The sequence below is a fragment of the Hemitrygon akajei genome, chromosome 5, assembly GCF_048418815.1.
Source record: "Hemitrygon akajei chromosome 5, sHemAka1.3, whole genome shotgun sequence".
Lineage (NCBI taxonomy): Eukaryota > Metazoa > Chordata > Chondrichthyes > Myliobatiformes > Dasyatidae > Hemitrygon > Hemitrygon akajei.
Window position 1 is genome coordinate 29987974 of NC_133128.1, and position 6451 is coordinate 29994424.

Genomic DNA, 6451 nt, shown 5'->3' on the forward strand with positions numbered 1-6451 from the left:
GTACTTGTACAGGGAGCGTTGCACAGGAGAACTGCATACTCCTGCAGAGGTCCTGCAAGGACCCTCACCATTCGGGCCAGGCTCTCTTCTCGCTGCTGCCACCAGGAAGAAGGGACAGGAGCCTTAAGACTCACACCACCAGTCACCTTGAAACGGAGGGGATAACTTCACTTACTCCAACACTGAAATGTTCCCACAACCCATGAAATCATTTTGAAGGACTTACATCTCGTGTTCTCAATATTTATGTTTATTAATATTATTTAGTTTTTAGGGTTTTTTTTATTTGCAGTCTGTTGTCTTGCACGTTTACGGTTTGTGCGCCGTGGTTTTCCACTGATTTTATTGTGCTCTTTTGCGAATGCAAGAAAATGAATCTCGGGGCAGTACATAGTGACACTTATGAACTTGAACTTGAATTTCGGTGTTACTTACTGCATCTGGCGCTCCCGTAGCAGCTTCTTCTACATCAATGAGGATGGACGCAGACTGGGGGACGGCTTCACCAGCACTTTTGCCCCATTTGCCCGACAGCCAGGATCTCACGGTGGCCAGCCACTTTAGTTCCATTTCCACACCGACATTTCTGCCTCCTCTACTGCCAGGTGAAAGTAAATTAGAGAAACAGCACCTCGCATGCCGCTGGGAGAGCCATCAGTCTGGCAGCATGAATCACAAATTCTCAAGCTTCCAGGAACCGATCCCCTTTATCTCTCTTCCTATTTTTTCTCTTTCTTTCTCCTATTTATCTAATTAGCTCCCATAACTCTATATCTTACCTTTACCCCACATTCTTCATTAGTTCATTACACATACACTGCTCCCAGTAGTCCCATCCCCACTTCTCTCTCTCTCTCTCTCTCTCACACAATTCCACCTTCATCTCCTCTCAGATTCCATTATCTTCATCCTTATCACTTCCACCTATCACCTCCCAGCTTCTGACATCATTCCCACTCTCCTCAGAATCAGGTTTAATATCACCAGCATATGTCTTGTAATTTGTTAACTTTGTATGTGGCAGCAGTACAATGCAATACAAAAAATAACTGTGAATTACAGGTCGAATATGTATATATTAAATGGTTAAATGAAATAAGTAGTGCAGAAAAATAGAAATATGAAATAGTGGGGTAGTGTTCATGGGTTCAAACTCCATTGAGAAATCAAATGGCAGAGGTGAAGAAGTTGTTCTTGAATCATTGAGTGTGTGCCTTGAGACTTCTGCACCTCTTTCCTGATGATAGCAATGAGAAGAGGGCATGTCATGGGTGATGGGGGTCCTTAATGTTGGATGCCAACTTTTTGAGGCAGCGTTCCTTGAAAATATCCTGGATACTACCAAAGCTGGTGCCCATGATGGAGCTGACTAATTTTATACCTCTTTACAGCTTACCTCAATCCTGTGCAGTAGCCCCACCCTACCAGATGGTGATGCAGCCAGTCAGCATACTCTCCATGGTACATCTATAGAAATTTGCGAGTATTTTTGGTGACATACCAAATCTCCTCCTAACGTAATATAGACTCTCTCCTGCCTTCTTTATAGCTGCATTGATATGTTGAATCCAGGTTAGGTCCTCAGGGATATTGACACCCAGGAACTTGCAATTGCTCACACTTTCCACTTCTGATCCCTCTGTGAGAACTAGTATATGTTCACTCATCTTATCTGTTCTGAAATCCACAATCAGTTCTTTGGTCTTACTGATATTGAGTGCAAGGTTGTTGCTGCGGCACCACTGACCTAGCTGGTATGTCTTGCTCCCGTACGCCCTCTCTATACCAAGGGCCTTGGGAGTATCCAGGACATCTTCGAGGAGTGGTGCCTCAAAAAGGTGACATTCATCATACATGATGCCATCTGAGATTCTGCCAACAATGGTTGTATCATCAACAAATGTATAGATGGCGTTTGAGCTGTGCCGAGCCACACAGTCGTAGGTGTAGAGAGAGTAGAGCAGAGGGATAAGCACACATCCTGAGGTGTGCCAGTGTTGATTGTTAGTGAGGTGGAGATGTTATTTCCCATCCACACAGGTTGTGGTCTTCTGACTGGGAAGTTGAGGATCCAGTTGCAGAGGGAGGTACAGAAGCACAGGTTCTGAACCTTTTTGATCAGAACTATAGGAATGATGGTGTTGAACACTAAGCATCGTGACATACAGTTGCAAGAAAAAGTTTAGAAACATAGAAAATAGGTGCAGGAGTAGGCCATTCGGCCCTTTGAGCCTGCACCGCCATTCAGTATGATCATGGCTGATTATCCAACTCAGAACCCTGTACCTGCTTTCTCTCCATACCCTCTGATCCCTTTAGCCACAAGGGCCATATCTAACTTCCTCTTAAATATAGCCAATGAACCGGCCTCAACTGTTTCCTGTGGCAGACAATTCCACAGATTCACCACTCTCTGTGTGAAGAAGATTTTCCTCATCTGGGTCCTAAAAGGCTTCCCCTTTATCCTTAAACTGTGACCCCTCGTTCTGGACTTCCCCAACATTGGAAAGTCCTTTGTAATTACCTGTTTTTTCTTCTGCATTAATTACTCATAAAATGTGATCTGTTCTTTATCTAACCCTCAATAATAAACACAATCTGCCTAAACTAATAACACACAAGCAATTGTGCTTGGCATGTGTTTATTGAATACATTGTTTAATCACTCACAGTGCAGGCTGGAAAAACGATGTGAACCCTTGTATTTAACAACTGGTAGAACCTCCTTTAGCAGCAAAAACCTCCACCAAATATTTCCTGTTTGCGCAATATTGAGGAGGAATTTTAGGCCATTCCTCTGTACAAAACTATTTTGGTTCAATAGTTCTAGGATACCGTGCATCTTCAGGTCGTGCCATAGCATTTCAATTGGGTTAAAGTCTGGACTCTTTCTTGACTTTCCCAAAACACAAATTTTCTCCTTTTTAAACCATTCTGTTGTTGATTTACTCTTTGTCTTTTGGATCATTATCAGGTGACGGACTGCTACCCTGACATTCACCTGTAAAATCTCTTGATACAATTTTAAATTCATTGTTTCCTCAACAATTGCAAGCTGTCCAGGCCCTGAGGCAGCAAAGCAGCCCCAAACCATGATGCTCCTACCAGCATGCTTCACAGTTGGGATGAGGTTTTGGTGCTGGTGTGCAGTGCCCTTTTTCCTCAAACATAGCAGTATGCATTTCTGCCAAAAAGTTCAGCTTTTGTCTCATCTGTCCACAGAACATTGTCCCACAAGTGTTGTGGAAAAGCCAGGTGTTTTTTTTTTGCAAAGTTGAGATGTACAGCAATGGAATCGGTTTTTTTTTTTGGAGAGCAATGGTTTCATCTGTGGCATCCTTCCATGAACACCATTCTTGTTCTTTTTTTCCTTATAGTGTAGACATGAATAGAGACTTTAACAAGTTTTAGAGATTTCTGCGGGTCTTTTGCTGTTACCCTTGGGTTATCTTTCACCTCCTTCAGCTTTGCACATTGTGCTCATGATATGATCTTTACAGGACACTCATTCCTAGGGAGAGTTGCAACAGTTCAGAACTTCCTCCATTTGTGGACAGTTTCTCTTATTGTTGGCTGATGAACACTCGGGTCTTTAAAAGTGCTTTTGTAGCCTTTTCCAGCATCATGCATCTCTACAATGCATCTTCTAAGGTCCTCTGAAAGTTGTTTGATCAAGGTATGGTGCACATAAACAGATTCTGCTTGAGAAGAGCAGGCTCTATCAGTAACCTGACTTTGTGTGTCTTTTTTATAGGGCAGGGCATCTCTACAGCCCAGAGATGATTGCAATCAATCATCTAATTGATTTCAACACCTGACTCCAAATAAGTTTTCTAGAAGGCTTTACCCCAGCGGTGCACATACTTTTTTGAACTTAAACTGTGATTGTTTAAATGGTCTACTTGGTATTGACGAGAATAAGTACAATTGTTTGTGTGTTTTTAGTTTAGGCAAATTGTTTGTCTATTATTGTGACTTAGATAAAGATCAGACCACATTTTATGAGTAATTAATGCAAAAACCATGAATGTTCAGGAGTCCTGTACTCTTAGTTTATAGTGGAAGGTAAATTGGAAGGAGCTGCTGGCAAGGATGTCAGCAGAGCAGCAATGGCATGCTTTCTGGGAAAAAATAAGGAAGGTGCAGGACATGTGTATTCCAAAAATTAAGAAATACTCAATTGGCAAAATAGTACAACCGTGGCTGACAAGGGACATCAAAGCTAATGTAAAAACAAAAGAGAGAGCATGCAACAAGCAAAAATTAGTGGGAAGATAGAGGATTGGGAAGTTTTTAAAAACCTACAGAGAGCAACTATAAGAATCATTAGATGAAGATGAAATATGAAAGTGTTACGTACCCCGTAACTGGGTGTCTTACCAGCAAAGACAGAAGTGTCCGTTGGAGTCTGGTGGTACTATTTTCAAACCGTGTTTATTAGTAAAATATACAAATCAATATCAACAATGCAAATATACAGGTATTACACATTAGCAAATACTAAACCTAAAAGTGTGGGTATAATAATAATCAATAATAAACAAGCTCTATCGATGTCTAGTGGATAATGAATTGTCACTTATAAGTATAAAGTTCAGTTCAGTTCATACGGTAGTTGAGGTAGTTGTTGGTTCTTGTGTTTTAATCAGTGGAGAGAGAGAGAGAGAGCAAACAGTGACAGCTATTGTCAGGCAAACCTTCCTTTACGCTCTTGATCCGTCGATGTGTTGTTGTGGCCATTCAGTTATGACCCCTCTGTCCTTCAGCTAGACCGTTCTTCTGTGGTGGACTCATCACCCAGGCAAGGGTGGACACACACACAAGCCCCCACAGGCCCTGCTATAACACTGTGAGTTAAACTGACCGATCCTTTGTTCGGTCTCTGATGCCCCACACCTTCTCGTGGGTTCCAACACTCAAGCAGTGCTCACTAGTGTGTCTCCTGGTGTGTCTGAGGGGTGTCTCCCCAGACCTCACTTTTATCCCTACTCACGGGGCCTCAGGTGTCAATCAGTTTTGAATGGCTTAGCCCATCAAACCAGCCCACTCTGGCTGTCCACTGAGGAATTTTAATGAACAGAATAGTACCAAGTAAACAGCCCTCTCCGGAGCCATAAGTCTTTCAGGAGTCATAATATGGTGGGTCAACAAGTCTCTCTCTCCCGGTGTTATCTCTTCCTTATCTGAAGCAAATGTTCCAGTCCCAGTATGTTTTCCCTTTGTCTCTCTTTCTCTCTCATTAGCAGCGTGGTAACAGTAACAGTTTGTGATTCTCCTGGGGGGGGAGAACATGGGCAACTCTGTACCCTTCTGCCCATCAGAGCTGTTCATCCTTCGTAACAAAAGCAAGCTGGCAAATAATATCAAAATGTATAGGAAAAACTCTATTCAATTTTGTGAAAAAGAGAGATTAGAGTTGATATAGGATCACTAGAAAATGAGGCAGGAGTAATAATAATAGGGGACAAGGAGATAGCAGATGAACTAAATTAATTTTTGCATCAGTCTTCAATGTGGAAGACACTAGCAGTGTGCCAGATGTTGTAGTGTATGAAGGAAGTGGGTGCAGTTACTATTACAAGGGAGAAGATACCTGATAAACCTGCTGGAATTCTTTGAGATTACAAGTAGGATAGATAAAGGAGATGCAGTTGATGTTGCATATTTTGACTTTCAGAAGGCCTTTGCCAAGGTGCCACACAGAGGCTGCTTACCAAGTTAAGAGCCCATGGTATTACAGGAAAGCTACTAAGATGGTTAGAGCACTGGCAGTGAAAAAGGCAACAAGTGGGAATAAAAGGAACCTTGCCTCGTTGGCTGCCAGTGACTAGTGGTGTTCCGCAGGGGTTTTTTGGGACTTCTTTTTATGCTGTATTTAAATGTTTTAGATGATGAAATAGATGGTTTTGCTTCCAAGTTTGCAGATGACACAAAGGTGGAGGAGCATTGTGTTGAGGAAACAGGTAGGATGCAGGACTTAAGACAGATTAGGAGAATAGGCAAAAAATGGCAAATGAAGTATAATGTTGGAAAATGCATGGTCATGCTATATTCTAAATGGGTAGAATATCCAAAAATCTGAGATGCAAAGGGACTTAGGAGTCCTTGTGCAAAACACCCTAAAGGTTAACTTGCAGGTTGAGTCGGTGGTGAGGAAGGCAAATGCAATATTAGCATTCATTTCAAGAGGTCTAGAATACAGGAACAGGGATGTGATGCTGAGGCTTTATAAGGCACCGGTGAGGGATTACCTGGAGTATTGTGTACAATTTCAGGCTTCTCGTCTTAGAAGAGATTTGCTGGCATTGGAGAGGGTCCACAATGTTCAGAAGGATGATTCCAGGAATGAAAGGGATATCATACAAAGAATGTTTGATGGCTCTGGGTCTGTACTCACTGGAATTTAGAAGGATGAAGGTGGGGAATCTCATTGAAACTTTTCAAATGTTGA